This window comes from Rana temporaria, chromosome 2 (genome assembly GCF_905171775.1).
Source record: "Rana temporaria chromosome 2, aRanTem1.1, whole genome shotgun sequence".
NCBI lineage: Eukaryota > Metazoa > Chordata > Amphibia > Anura > Ranidae > Rana > Rana temporaria.
The window spans coordinates 82,641,536-82,658,004 of record NC_053490.1 but is presented as its reverse complement, the minus strand read 5'-3'; the positions used below and the strand labels follow the sequence as shown (position 1 = coordinate 82,658,004).

The 16,469-nt window shown below is 40.9% G+C and overlaps 1 protein-coding gene across 1 annotated transcript in view; it reads right to left on the bottom strand.

The window, feature by feature from the left end:
- KATNAL1 (katanin catalytic subunit A1 like 1) overlaps window positions 1-13,297 on the bottom strand; it is a 178,216-nt gene extending 164,919 nt beyond the window's left edge. The window contains exon 1 of the mRNA XM_040340465.1: window positions 12,912-13,297. The gene's annotated coding sequence lies outside the window, so the exon portion shown is untranslated. The remainder of the gene's footprint in view (window positions 1-12,911) is intronic.
- Window positions 13,298-16,469: the final 3,172 nt, after the last annotated feature.

Below are 16,469 nucleotides of genomic sequence, written 5' to 3'. Positions count from 1 at the left end.
TTGTTTTTACAATATCACACTATTGTGCACTTTTTTTCCTTTATCCATGTGAAAACCTCCCTGGATTGCACTGCTTTGATACGGATGCCTACCTGTTTGATCCTAGGGATCCTACCTAAACTCATTTGCCAAAACACGAGAGTGTGAGGCAAATTGAGTGCGCAGTCTGAAAGGGTGGTGGATTCACTTTCAACACTTGGGTGTGGTGGAAGAATACTAGAAGATTTCTTTTGTGATATGATCACTTACTAATCACAGTTCCATTTGGATTCATCAAGTTCACGGACTTATAGACTTTTATTTGTGCATCTCATTTTAGTTGTGTTTGTTTGCACTGATTTTTTCACATATAAGGTGGTAATCACTTTATCCGTTTATTCATTTAAATTGTATATGTGATTAAGCTTTTTTGTAAGCGCTGCTTTTTTACACATATTCACACATTGTATACATAGAGTTGTCATTATAGGTATTTTTTGTCACATTTATATTTTCTTTAATAGCAGCTGCTACAGTTCACTATTAATTCATTTATATATCTCCAGCTGAGCGCAGTGGGGGTGGTTTATAGAGGGCCTTTTTTTACCATAATTTTTTTTCAAATATATAAATCCCTGCAATAAAAAGGTGCAATGGTGCAATTAATGAACCGCTCTGGATAACCCTCCTAGGAATGCAGGGCTAACCACCTCACTCCTAAAAAATTTATAATTGTGCGTATTGCTCGTCAATCAGCTTGAACACAATCAGTCAGTCCAGCAGGCTACGAGGTAAGGGGTTTTGAAAGTCTCTAATGCTTAGCCAATGGAAAAAAAAACACTTGGTGTTCCTATAACTTGATAGTATGCTCATATATAAGAGAAAAGGAAAACAATCATTGCGCAGTGTTTGAATCCACACACGATTTTGCAAATACAATTGTTCCACTCACATTTGGTCAGAGAATCAACAGCGCATAAGACACTCAGCTCAGTGAAGCGATACTCTCCTCATTTGGCTTCTGGTGTATTCAAACACCGCTGATAGCGTCACTTGGCTCCTCCCCCTGCGCGTTACGTCACATGAATAAGTCACGTGGCGTGTGACGTAATACGTAGGGGGAGGAGCCAAGTGACGCTATCAGCGGTGTTTGAATACACCAGAAGCCAAATAAGGAGAGTTTCGCTTCACTGAGCGGAGTGTCTTATGCGCTTATGCTGGAACAATTGTATTTACAATATCGTGTGTGGATTCAAACACTGCGTCACTTGGCTCCTCCCCCTGCGCGTTACGTCACATGAATAAGTCACGTGGCGTGTGACGTAATACTTAGGGGGAGGAGCCAAGTGACGCTATCAGCGGTGTTTGAATACACCAGAAGCCAAATAAGGAGAGTATCGCTTCACTGAGAGGAGTGTCTTATGCGCTTATGCTGGAACAATTGTATTTACAATATCGTGTGTGGATTCAAACACTGCGTCACTTGGCTCCTCCCCCTGCGCGTTACGTCACATGAATAAGTCACGTGGCGTGTGACGTAATACTTAGGGGGAGGAGCCAAGTGACGCTATCAGCGGTGTTTGAATACACCAGAAGCCAAATAAGGAGAGTATCGCTTCACTGAGAGGAGTGTCTTATGCGCTTATGCTGGAACAATTGTATTTACAATATCGTGTGTGGATTCAAACACTGCGCAATGATTGTTTTCCTTTTCTCTTATATATATATATATATATATATATATATATATATATATATATATATATATATATATATATAAGCATACTATCAAGTTATAGGAACACCAAGGTTTTTTTTCCATATGGCGGACACATCGGACACTTTGACACATTTTTGGGACCATTGTTGTTTATACAGCGATCAATGCTATAAAAATGCACTGATTACTGTGTACATGACACTGGCAGGGAAGGGGTTAACCACTAGGAGGCGAGGAAGGGGTTAAATGCATCCTAGGGAGTGATTCTAACTGTGGGGGGGCTGGGCTACCAGTGACACAACAGTGATCACTGCTCCTGATGACAGGGAGCAGTAAATCACTGTCCTGTCACTAGGCAGAACAGGGAAATGCCTTGTTTACATAGGCAGTTCCCCGTTCTGCCTCTTCTGACCATAATCGTGGGCCGCCGGGGAACATCGAGTTCCCAGGACCCACAATCACACTCCCGAAGCACGCGGCGGCGCGCTCCCTGGGCGGCAAATTCAAAGGGACGTACAGGTACGCCCAATTGCCTGTCTGTACCATTCTGCCGATGTATTTCAGTGTGCGGCGTTCGGGAAGCGGTTAAAGGATAATCTGGGCTCCATTAGCTTCAGTGGAGGACAAGAAAGACACCAGTAAAGAGATACGGTCATTAATGTGTGCTATCACATGGCAAGAGTGGGGTATTATAAATATAAAGGGGTTCTGCGCAAACCAACACACTGGTGGAGAAAAAAGATGAATCACTGAATATATACATACAATAAATATAAATAATGGTGAAGGTGAAGGTGAAAAAAGTCCCAATAAGTGATGAAATGAATCAGAAGAGTGGAGCTCAAAAATGAGTAAAATAAATGAATAAATCAATAAATGGGGTGATACAGATGCAATGGATAAATTAATGAAAAAATGAATGAAAGATGAGTGTAAAAGTGTCCCAATAATGATGTGCCAAGCTGTCAGATGGTAGCCGCAATATAGCTGAACTTCCACTAGACGGATGATTGACAGGTGTATGGTCCACTCCCTCACCAGGCTCCCAGAACTCTTACCGCAAAACACAAATTAAAATGCATCCAATAGATCCTGAGTGTAAATTCTCTGTTGGTAACCAAAAGAATCTTCCCTCTTAATAATAACTGCTGAAGCGTCTCCTCGGCCAATCCCTAATAAAGCTCCAAGTGGGGGGGGGGGGGAAAGAGAACACAAGGGCTCCAATAGTGTATTATCGTAAGACTCAGGAGGGTATTTTAATAGAAAAACCTGCGCTTACATCAAAACACTGTAAAATATGTGATATTGATGTAAGCGCAGGTTTTTCTATTAAAATACCCTCCTGAGTCTTACGATAATACACTATTGGAGCCCTTGTGTTCTCTCCCCCCCCCCCCCCACTTGGAGCTTTATTAGGGATTGGCCGAGGAGACGCTTCAGCAGTTATTATTAAGAGGGAAGATTCTTTTGGTTACCAACAGAGAATTTACACTCAGGATCTATTGGATGCATTTTAATTTGTGTTTTGCGGTAAGAGTTCTGGGAGCCTGGTGAGGGAGTGGACCATACACCTGTCAATCATCCGCCTAGTGGAAGTTCAGCTATATTGCGGCTACCATCTGACAGCTTGGCACATCATTATTGGGACACTTTTACACTCATCTTTCATTCATTTTTTCATTAATTTATCCATTGCATCTGTATCACCCCATTTATTGATTTATTCATTTATTTTACTCATTTTTGAGCTCCACTCTTCTGATTCATTTCATCACTTATTGGGACTTTTTTCACCTTCACCTTCACCATTATTTATATTTATTGTATGTATATATTCAGTGATTCATCTTTTTTCTCCACCAGTGTGTTGGTTCGCGCAGAACCCCTTTATATTTATGATTTCTGTATTTGTTTATTGTAAACACTATTAGGTATTGCTGCATCGTATTTGTTTTGGGATATTATTATCAAGGAGTCTGTAGTAGCGCAAAGGCATTCTTTCAAGAGTGGGGTATTGTCCCCTTAGTGATAGCAATAAAGTGTAAATAGAAATTATTTAAAAAATGTACACGTTTCTAAAGGCAATCTCTTTTATTAAAATAATAAACATGTTATACTCGCCTGCTCTGTGTACCTAAACCTCCTTTTCTAGGGTCCCACACTGGCTATATTGGCTCCTCCTCTTCTGTATCTACCCCCATGACAAAGACACACACACAGCATAGCTTAGCCCCGCCCCCATTTGACTGGCAGCAGCAGGAGCCAATGGCTCCCACTGCTACCTGATCCTCCTGTGATAAGAGAAAGACAGGGGAGAAGAACTACAGATGGGCACAGTGCTGGATGGGGGGGGGGGGGGGAATTCCCTACTGTCAGAATACACAGATCAGCACTGTCAGCTATAGCCGGCAGCACTGATCGAGTGAGGAAAATCCAACAGGCTGGTTGTACAGAAGTCAATCAGTAGATCGATTTCTGTACAACCAGCCTGCCTATACATGGATTTAAATTTGACTGGTCCCTGCTGAACCAGCTGAATTTTGATCCATGTATGGCCGACTTAAAGCGATTCTAAAAGTTTGTGTCCTGGCTCCTTTCCCCTGCCAAGTGACCCCAATAACAAGCCTCTTGCTATGGGGCACTCAAGCAGGCTGTCCAATCACACACAGAGCACTGCTCACCCCTGCCCCCCGTTCCCTCCTCATTGGCTCACTGGCAAAGATTGACAGCAGCGGGAGCTGAATAGCAATCGTTCGGCATTCATGTGATCTGCTGCAGGTGTCAACGTTAGATTAATGACACCCTGAAACAGATCGCAAAACGCAGTGCGATTGCCAGAATCGCATTGGATGGTTGTGAACCCCCATGTGATGCGATTCAGATGCGGTGAAAAAAAAGGGGTTCTGACCCATTTTGATGCGGATGTGATGCGATTTGAGCCATACAAAATGTATGGCTCAAATCGCACCGTACAGACAGCGCATGTGATGTGCACAGCAATGCGGTGCGATTCTTGTACGAATCACATGCAGTGCCTGTAACACACAAGTAGGAATCCAGGCTGAATCTGGCAAGCTGTCAGATGGAAGTGATCCAGCAGCTGTTGAGCTACCTGATCGCTTCCATACACCCTGGTAACTGCTAGTCCGCATCATGTGCAGAATCTAGTGCAGATGTGCATGGCAGCCAATCAGCTTCCAACTTCAGCTTATTCAATTAAGCTTTGACAATAAAACCTGGAAGCTGATTGGTTTGTATGCAGAGCTGCACCAGATTTTGCACTCCTCAGTATTAGTAAATGAACCCCTTTATGTACTATCACAGCCCAGTCTCTCGCTCCTCGGTATGTGTATGATTACAGTACAGTCTTTCTCTCCTCAGTATGATTACAGTACAGTCTTTCTCTCCTCAGTATGTGTATGATTACAGTACAGTATTTCTCTCCTCAGTATGTGTGTGATTACAGTACAGTCTTTCTCTCCTCAGTATGTGTATGATTACAGTACAGTATTTCTCTCCTCGGTATGTGTATGATTACAGTACAGTCTTTCTCTCCTCGGTATGTGTATGATTACAGTACAGTATTTCTCTCCTCAGTATGTGTGTGATTACAGTACAGTATTTCTCTCCTCAGTATGTGTGTGATTACAGTACAGTATTTCTCTCCTCAGTATGTGTATGATTACAGTACAGTATTTCTCTCCTCAGTATGTGTATGATTACAGTACAGTATTTCTCTCCTCAGTATGTGTATGATTACAGTACAGTATTTCTCTCCTCGGTATGTGTGTGATTACAGTACAGTCTTTCTCTCCTCGGGATGTGTATGATTACAGTACAGTATTTCTCTCCTCAGTATGTGTGTGATTACAGTACAGTCTTTCTCTCCTCAGTATGTGTATGATTACAGTACAGTATTTCTCTCCTCAGTATGTGTATGATTACAGTACAGTATTTCTCTCCTCAGTATGTGTATGATTACAGTACAGTATTTCTCTCCTCAGTATGTGTATGATTACAGTACAGTATTTCTCTCCTCAGTATGTGTGTGATTACAGTACAGTCTTTCTCTCCTCAGTATGTGTATGATTACAGTACAGTATTTCTCTCCTCAGTATGTGTATGATTACAGTACAGTATTTCTCTCCTCAGTATGTGTATGATTACAGTACAGTATTTCTCTCCTCAGTATGTGTGTGATTACAGTACAGTATTTCTCTCCTCAGTATGTGTGTGATTACAGTACAGTATTTCTCTCCTCAGTATGTGTATGATTACAGTACAGTATTTCTCTCCTCGGTATGTGTGTGATTACAGTACAGTATTTCTCTCCTCAGTATGTGTATGATTACAGTACAGTATTTCTCTCCTCAGTATGTGTATGATTACAGTACAGTATTTCTCTCCTCAGTATGTGTATGATTACAGTACAGTATTTCTCTCCTCAGTATGTGTATGATTACAGTACAGTCTTTCTCTCCTCAGTATGTGTATGATTACAGTACAGTATTTCTCTCCTCAGTATGTGTGTGATTACAGTACAGTCTTTCTCTCCTCAGTATGTGTATGATTACAGTACAGTATTTCTCTCCTCAGTATGTGTGTGATTACAGTACAGTATTTCTCTCCTCGGTATGTGTATGATTACAGTACAGTCTTTCTCTCCTCAGTATGTGTATGATTACAGTACAGTATTTCTCTCCTCAGTATGTGTATGATTACAGTACAGTATTTCTCTCCTCAGTATGTGTGTGATTACAGTACAGTATTTCTCTCCTCAGTATGTGTGTGATTACAGTACAGTATTTCTCTCCTCAGTATGTGTATGATTACAGTACAGTATTTCTCTCCTCAGTATGTGTATGATTACAGTACAGTATTTCTCTCCTCAGTATGTGTGTGATTACAGTACAGTATTTCTCTCCTCGGGATGTGTATGATTACAGTACAGTATTTCTCTCCTCAGTATGTGTGTGATTACAGTACAGTATTTCTCTCCTCAGTATGTGTATGATTACAGTACAGTATTTCTCTCCTCAGTATGTGTATGATTACAGTACAGTATTTCTCTCCTCAGTATGTGTATGATTACAGTACAGTATTTCTCTCCTCGGGATGTGTATGATTACAGTACAGTATTTCTCTCCTCAGTATGTGTGTGATTACAGTACAGTATTTCTCTCCTCAGTATGTGTATGATTACAGTACAGTATTTCTCTCCTCAGTATGTGTATGATTACAGTACAGTATTTCTCTCCTCAGTATGTGTATGATTACAGTACAGTATTTCTCTCCTCAGTATGTGTGTGATTACAGTACAGTCTTTCTCTCCTCAGTATGTGTATGATTACAGTACAGTATTTCTCTCCTCAGTATGTGTGTGATTACAGTACAGTATTTCTCTCCTCAGTATGTGTATGATTACAGTACAGTATTTCTCTCCTCAGTATGTGTGTGATTACAGTACAGTCTTTCTCTCCTCAGTATGTGTATGATTACAGTACAGTATTTCTCTCCTCAGTATGTGTGTGATTACAGTACAGTATTTCTCTCCTCAGTATGTGTATGATTACAGTACAGTATTTCTCTCCTCAGTATGTGTATGATTACAGTACAGTATTTCTCTCCTCAGTATGTGTGTGATTACAGTACAGTATTTCTCTCCTCAGTATGTGTATGATTACAGTACAGTATTTCTCTCCTCAGTATGTGTATGATTACAGTACAGTCTTTCTCTCCTCAGTATGTGTGTGATTACAGTACAGTCTTTCTCTCCTCGGTATGTGTATGATTACAGTACAGTCTTTCTCTCCTCAGTATGTGTGTGATTACAGTACAGTCTTTCTCTCCTCAGTATGTGTATGATTACAGTACAGTATTTCTCTCCTCAGTATGTGTGTGATTACAGTACAGTATTTCTCTCCTCAGTATGTGTATGATTACAGTACAGTATTTCTCTCCTCAGTATGTGTATGATTACAGTACAGTATTTCTCTCCTCAGTATGTGTATGATTACAGTACAGTATTTCTCTCCTCGGTATGTGTGTGATTACAGTACAGTCTTTCTCTCCTCGGGATGTGTATGATTACAGTACAGTATTTCTCTCCTCAGTATGTGTATGATTACAGTACAGTATTTCTCTCCTCAGTATGTGTGTGATTACAGTACAGTCTTTCTCTCCTCAGTATGTGTATGATTACAGTACAGTATTTCTCTCCTCAGTATGTGTATGATTACAGTACAGTATTTCTCTCCTCAGTATGTGTATGATTACAGTACAGTATTTCTCTCCTCAGTATGTGTATGATTACAGTACAGTATTTCTCTCCTCAGTATGTGTGTGATTACAGTACAGTCTTTCTCTCCTCAGTATGTGTATGATTACAGTACAGTATTTCTCTCCTCAGTATGTGTATGATTACAGTACAGTATTTCTCTCCTCAGTATGTGTATGATTACAGTACAGTATTTCTCTCCTCAGTATGTGTGTGATTACAGTACAGTATTTCTCTCCTCAGTATGTGTGTGATTACAGTACAGTATTTCTCTCCTCAGTATGTGTATGATTACAGTACAGTATTTCTCTCCTCGGTATGTGTGTGATTACAGTACAGTATTTCTCTCCTCAGTATGTGTATGATTACAGTACAGTATTTCTCTCCTCAGTATGTGTATGATTACAGTACAGTATTTCTCTCCTCAGTATGTGTATGATTACAGTACAGTATTTCTCTCCTCAGTATGTGTATGATTACAGTACAGTCTTTCTCTCCTCAGTATGTGTATGATTACAGTACAGTATTTCTCTCCTCAGTATGTGTGTGATTACAGTACAGTCTTTCTCTCCTCAGTATGTGTATGATTACAGTACAGTATTTCTCTCCTCAGTATGTGTGTGATTACAGTACAGTATTTCTCTCCTCGGTATGTGTATGATTACAGTACAGTCTTTCTCTCCTCAGTATGTGTATGATTACAGTACAGTATTTCTCTCCTCAGTATGTGTATGATTACAGTACAGTATTTCTCTCCTCAGTATGTGTGTGATTACAGTACAGTATTTCTCTCCTCAGTATGTGTGTGATTACAGTACAGTATTTCTCTCCTCAGTATGTGTATGATTACAGTACAGTATTTCTCTCCTCAGTATGTGTATGATTACAGTACAGTATTTCTCTCCTCAGTATGTGTGTGATTACAGTACAGTCTTTCTCTCCTCAGTATGTGTATGATTACAGTACAGTCTTTCTCTCCTCAGTATGTGTATGATTACAGTACAGTATTTCTCTCCTCAGTATGTGTGTGATTACAGTACAGTATTTCTCTCCTCGGGATGTGTATGATTACAGTACAGTATTTCTCTCCTCAGTATGTGTGTGATTACAGTACAGTATTTCTCTCCTCAGTATGTGTATGATTACAGTACAGTATTTCTCTCCTCAGTATGTGTATGATTACAGTACAGTATTTCTCTCCTCAGTATGTGTATGATTACAGTACAGTATTTCTCTCCTCGGGATGTGTATGATTACAGTACAGTATTTCTCTCCTCAGTATGTGTGTGATTACAGTACAGTATTTCTCTCCTCAGTATGTGTATGATTACAGTACAGTATTTCTCTCCTCAGTATGTGTATGATTACAGTACAGTATTTCTCTCCTCAGTATGTGTATGATTACAGTACAGTATTTCTCTCCTCAGTATGTGTGTGATTACAGTACAGTCTTTCTCTCCTCGGGATGTGTATGATTACAGTACAGTATTTCTCTCCTCAGTATGTGTGTGATTACAGTACAGTATTTCTCTCCTCAGTATGTGTATGATTACAGTACAGTATTTCTATCCTCAGTATGTGTATGATTACAGTACAGTATTTCTCTCCTCAGTATGTGTGTGATTACAGTACAGTATTTCTCTCCTCAGTATGTGTATGATTACAGTACAGTATTTCTCTCCTCAGTATGTGTATGATTACAGTACAGTATTTCTCTCCTCAGTATGTGTATGATTACAGTACAGTATTTCTCTCCTCAGTATGTGTATGATTACAGTACAGTATTTCTCTCCTCAGTATGTGTGTGATTACAGTACAGTCTTTCTCTCCTCAGTATGTGTATGATTACAGTACAGTATTTCTCTCCTCAGTATGTGTGTGATTACAGTACAGTATTTCTCTCCTCAGTATGTGTATGATTACAGTACAGTATTTCTCTCCTCAGTATGTGTGTGATTACAGTACAGTCTTTCTCTCCTCAGTATGTGTATGATTACAGTACAGTATTTCTCTCCTCAGTATGTGTGTGATTACAGTACAGTATTTCTCTCCTCAGTATGTGTATGATTACAGTACAGTATTTCTCTCCTCAGTATGTGTATGATTACAGTACAGTATTTCTCTCCTCAGTATGTGTGTGATTACAGTACAGTATTTCTCTCCTCAGTATGTGTATGATTACAGTACAGTATTTCTCTCCTCAGTATGTGTATGATTACAGTACAGTCTTTCTCTCCTCAGTATGTGTGTGATTACAGTACAGTCTTTCTCTCCTCGGTATGTGTATGATTACAGTACAGTCTTTCTCTCCTCAGTATGTGTGTGATTACAGTACAGTCTTTCTCTCCTCAGTATGTGTATGATTACAGTACAGTATTTCTCTCCTCAGTATGTGTGTGATTACAGTACAGTATTTCTCTCCTCAGTATGTGTATGATTACAGTACAGTCTTTCTCTCCTCAGTATGTGTGTGATTACAGTACAGTCTTTCTCTCCTCAGTATGTGTGTGATTACAGTACAGTATTTCTCTCCTCAGTATGTGTGTGATTACAGTACAGTATTTCTCTCCTCAGTATGTGTATGATTACAGTACAGTCTTTCTCTCCTCAGTATGTGTGTGATTACAGTACAGTCTTTCTCTCCTCAGTATGTGTGTGATTACAGTACAGTCTTTCTCTCCTCAGTATGTGTGTGATTACAGTACAGTATTTCTCTCCTCAGTATGTGTATGATTACAGTACAGTCTTTCTCTCCTCAGTATGTGTATGATTACAGTACAGTCTTTCTCTCCTCAGTATGTGTGTGATTACAGTACAGTCTTTCTCTCCTCAGTATGTGTGTGATTACAGTACAGTATTTCTCTCCTCAGTATGTGTATGATTACAGTACAGTATTTCTCTCCTCAGTATGTGTATGATTACAGTACAGTCTTTCTCTCCTCAGTATGTGTATGATTACAGTACAGTCTTTCTCTCCTCAGTATGTGTATGATTACAGTACAGTATTTCTCTCCTCAGTATGTGTATGATTACAGTACAGTCTTTCTCTCCTCGGTATGTGTATGATTACAGTACAGTCTTTCTCTCCTCAGTATGTGTATGATTACAGTACAGTCTTTCTCTCCTCAGTATGTGTATGATTACAGTACAGTATTTCTCTCCTCGGGATGTGTATGATTACAGTACAGTATTTCTCTCCTCAGTATGTGTGTGATTACAGTACAGTATTTCTCTCCTCAGTATGTGTGTGATTACAGTACAGTATTTCTCTCCTCAGTATGTGTATGATTACAGTACAGTCTTTCTCTCCTCAGTATGTGTATGATTACAGTACAGTCTTTCTCTCCTCAGTATGTGTATGATTACAGTACAGTATTTCTCTCCTCAGTATGTGTGTGATTACAGTACAGTATTTCTCTCCTCAGTATGTGTATGATTACAGTACAGTATTTCTCTCCTCAGTATGTGTATGATTACAGTACAGTCTTTCTCTCCTCGGTATGTGTATGATTACAGTACAGTCTTTCTCTCCTCAGTATGTGTATGATTACAGTACAGTCTTTCTCTCCTCAGTATGTGTATGATTACAGTACAGTATTTCTCTCCTCGGTATGTGTATGATTACAGTACAGTATTTCTCTCCTCAGTATGTGTATGATTACAGTACAGTATTTCTCTCCTCAGTATGTGTGTGATTACAGTACAGTATTTCTCTCCTCAGTATGTGTGTGATTACAGTACAGTATTTCTCTCCTCAGTATGTGTATGATTACAGTACAGTATTTCTCTCCTCAGTATGTGTGTGATTACAGTACAGTCTTTCTCTCCTCAGTATGTGTGTGATTACAGTACAGTATTTCTCTCCTCAGTATGTGTGTGATTACAGTACAGTCTTTCTCTCCTCAGTATGTGTATGATTACAGTACAGTCTTTCTCTCCTCAGTATGTGTATGATTACAGTACAGTATTTCTCTCCTCGGTATGTGTATGATTACAGTACAGTATTTCTCTCCTCAGTATGTGTATGATTACAGTACAGTATTTCTCTCCTCAGTATGTGTGTGATTACAGTACAGTATTTCTCTCCTCAGTATGTGTATGATTACAGTACAGTATTTCTCTCCTCAGTATGTGTGTGATTACAGTACAGTATTTCTCTCCTCAGTATGTGTGTGATTACAGTACAGTATTTCTCTCCTCAGTATGTGTATGATTACAGTACAGTATTTCTCTCCTCAGTATGTGTGTGATTACAGTACAGTCTTTCTCTCCTCAGTATGTGTGTGATTACAGTACAGTATTTCTCTCCTCAGTATGTGTGTGATTACAGTACAGTCTTTCTCTCCTCAGTATGTGTATGATTACAGTACAGTCTTTCTCTCCTCAGTATGTGTATGATTACAGTACAGTATTTCTCTCCTCGGTATGTGTATGATTACAGTACAGTATTTCTCTCCTCAGTATGTGTATGATTACAGTACAGTCTTTCTCTCCTCAGTATGTGTGTGATTACAGTACAGTATTTCTCTCCTCAGTATGTGTATGATTACAGTACAGTCTCTCTCTCCTCAGTATGTGTATGATTACAGTACAGTATTTCTCTCCTCAGTATGTGTATGATTACAGTACAGTATTTCTCTCCTCAGTATGTGTATGATTACAGTACAGTCTCTCTCCTCAGTATGTGTATGATTACAGTACAGTATTTCTCTCCTCAGTATGTGTATGATTACAGTACAGTCTTTCTCTCCTCAGTATGTGTATGATTACAGTACAGTATTTCTCTCCTCAGTATGTGTATGATTACAGTACAGTATTTCTCTCCTCGGGATGTGTATGATTACAGTACAGTATTTCTCTCCTCAGTATGTGTATGATTACAGTACAGTATTTCTCTCCTCGGTATGTGTATGATTACAGTACAGTCAGTCTTACCTCCTCAGTGGAGGGGTCTCCGTCCTCTCACCCAGCAGAAGCACCACAATAGGGATAAATGAAGCTGTGATCAGGGATGGAGCAGCCGGCCGTAGGGGGTTTCGGGATTTGTAGTTCTAGAAGGCCAGGGGTCTCAATCAGTGTACGAGCAGCAGACTACATCTCCCAGCATGCCCCGCGCGGGGGTCGGTGATCCAGCTGGTGGAGACTTGTAGTTGAGGGATGATGATTGGGATGCTGTGCGGGGCTGTAGCCGGGGACGGGCGGTGTTATAGGGTGCCAGGCTGGCCTCGGTAATAGCCGGTGTATAGGTGACAAGCAGCACGCCTCGTCTGGCAGGCGGTTATGTTTGGAGTGTTGTCATGGCTGCGGCCGGATGCTGCGACCCAGGAGGGGGAGGAGTCTGGGTGTCAGTTATACAACAGGGCATTGGGTAGAGTACAGCACAGGGCTTATCACTGAGGACAATGCAGCTTGGGGGTTCCTTTGTATTGGGTATGAAATGAGGAGTAATCAATCCTCTGTGATCACCACCAGGTCCTTCTATGGTGTGCAATGTACAATGTACAAGAGCTGCCAGTCACCCAGCACACCGGGGCAGCCATGTCTCACCCATCAATCCAGCGATCGATTACAACACACCAAATATACACCTACAATGTGCGTCTCCATCCCAAAATAGCTAAATATTAACATGCATAAATAATCAATACAAAATAAAAAATCTGTGCGATTAAAGGTGTTTTTTATACAGTATCTCACAAAAGTGAGTACACCCCTCACATTTTTGTAAATATTTTATACCTTTTCATGTGACAACACTGAAGAAATGACACTTTGCTACAATGTAACCACTAGAGGGCCGCGCTATAGACGAAAGACGTCCACAGCGCATCTCTCAAGTGCCGAGTGGACGTCTTTAGACGTCCTGTTGTTGTGATTCCCCGTGCGCGCCGCGATATCCGCCAGACACCCGCGATCATCGGTGACAGCAGGGACGTGGAGCTCTGTGTGTAAACACAGAGCTCCACGTGCTGTCAGGGAGAGAGGAGACCGATCTGTGTCCCTTTACATAGGGACACAGCATCGGTCACCTCCCCCAGTCAGTCCCCTCCCCCCACACAGTAAGAACACAATGAGGGAATACATTTAACCCCTTCCTCACCCCCTAGTGTTAACCCCTTCACTGCCAGTCACATTTATACAGTAATTAGTGCATTTGTATAGCACTGATCGCTGTATAAATGTGAATGGTCCCAAAATTGTGTCAAAAGTGTCCGACATGTCCGTCGGAATATCGCAGGCCTGACAAAAAAATCGCAAATCGCAGCCATTACTAGTACAAAAAAAAATCATAAATCTATCCCCTATTTTGTAGGCGCTATAACTTTTGCGCAAACCAATGAATATACGCTTATTGCGATTTTTTTTAACAAAAATATGTAGAAGAATACGTATCGGCCTAAACCGAGGGAAATTTTTAATTTTTTTAAAAAAAAATTGGGATATTATTATAACAAAAAGTAAAAAATATTGTGTTTTTTTTCAAAATTTTCTGTTTTTTTTATGTTTATAGCGCAAAAAATAAAAATCGCAGAGGTGATCAAATACCACCAAAAGAAAGCTCTATTTGTGGGAAAAAAATTATAAAAATATAATTTGAGTACAGTGTTGTATGACCGCGCAATTGTCATTCAAAATGCGTCAGCGCTGAAAGCTGAAAATTGGTCTGGGCACGAAGGGGGTTTAAGTGCCCAGTAATGAAGTGGTTAAAGTAGTGAGTGTACAGCTTGTATAACAGTGTAAATTTGCTGTCCCCTTAAAATAACACACAGCCATTCAAGGGGTTGTAAAGGTTAGTTTATTTTCTAAATAGGTTCCTTTAACCACTAGAAGCCCGCGCTGTAGCCGTCATTCGGATACAATGCCGGGAGGACGTCAAAAGACGCCCTCCCCTTTCCTCGGGACGTGTCCCTTGGACACAGCCAATCACAGATCGCTGTAAATAGCCAATCACAGCGGCTATTTACAGCGCGATCGGCGTGGCCAATAAAGATATGATCTCAAATGTAAACATATGAGATCATCTCTCATTGCCGGCTCTCCATCCTCACACAGAGACCGCGTGTGAGGAGGGAGAGCAATCTGTGAGTGACTAACCATTGCCTAGTAAAATACAGTGTCCCATTGGTACCACAGTGCCTGTTGGGGATCTGCCCACCTGTGCTGTACCAATCTGTCCATCAATGCCCACCTGTGCCATCAGTGCCCACCTGTGCCATCAGTACCCACCGGTGCCATCAGTGCGATCTTTGCCATCAGTGCCTACCTGTGCCATCAGTGCCCACCTGTGCCACCAGTGATCAGTGCCCACCTGTGCCACCAGTGATCAGTGCCACCTCATCGGTGCCTATCTGTGCCACCTTATCAGTGCCACCTCATCGGTGCCCACCTGTTCCACCAATCAGTGCACATCTTTTCTGCCTCATCTGTGCCACCTCATCAGTGCCCATCTGTGCCATAAATCAGTGCCCATCTGTGCCGCCTCATTAGTGCACATCTGTGCAATCAGTGCAGATTCCTCAGTGCCCATCTGTGCCACCGCCCCAGTACCCATCTGTGCCACCGCCCCAGTGCCCATCTGGGTCACCGCCTCAGTGCCCATCTGTGTAATAAATCAGTGCACATCTGTGCCGCCTCATCAGTGCTGCCTCATCAGATTTTCCAAAAACGTCTGCAAAAAATTGAACTGTTCAAAAGACTCATTATGCCTCAAAGATTATACGTTGGGGTGTCTGCTTTGCAAAATGGGGTCATTTTGTGGGCGTTTCCATTGTCTTGGTGCTCCAGGGCCTTCACAAGTGTAATGGGTGGTTGAGAAATGAGATGTGCAATTTATGCTCCTAGTACGCCTGAAGGTGCTACTTCAATGTAGGTCCTCTGTATGTGGCCAGGCTGTGTAAAAGTCCCACACATTTGGTATCGCCATACTCAGGAGGAGTAGCAGAATGTATTTTGGGGTGTAATTTTTGCTATGTACATGCTATGTGTTGAAAATATCTTATAAATGGACAACTTTGCGTAAAAAAATGCGTTTTCATTTTTTTTCCACATTTTCCAAAAACTTCTGGAAAAAAATGAACCGTTCAAAAGGCTCATTATGCCTCAAAGATTATACGTTGGGGTGTTAGCTTTCCAAAATGGGGTCATTTTGTGGGCGTTTCCATTGTCCTGGTGCTCCAGGGCCTTTAAAAGTATAATAGGTAGTCAGCAAGTTAGATGTGTAATTTATGTGTAATTTATGCTCCTAGAACACCTGATGGCTCTCCCTGCATGTCGGGCCTCTGTATGTGGCCAGGCAGTAAAAAGTCCCACACATGGGGTATCGTTTTACTCAGGAGGAGTAGCAGAATGTATTTTGGGGTGTCATTTGTGGTATGCACATGCCATGTGAGAGAAATAAGCTATTACAATGACAATTTTGATAAAAAATAAAAAATAAAGGGCCTAATCCTCAAAAGAGATACTCCGGCGTAAGCCGTCGTATCTCTGGTTCTA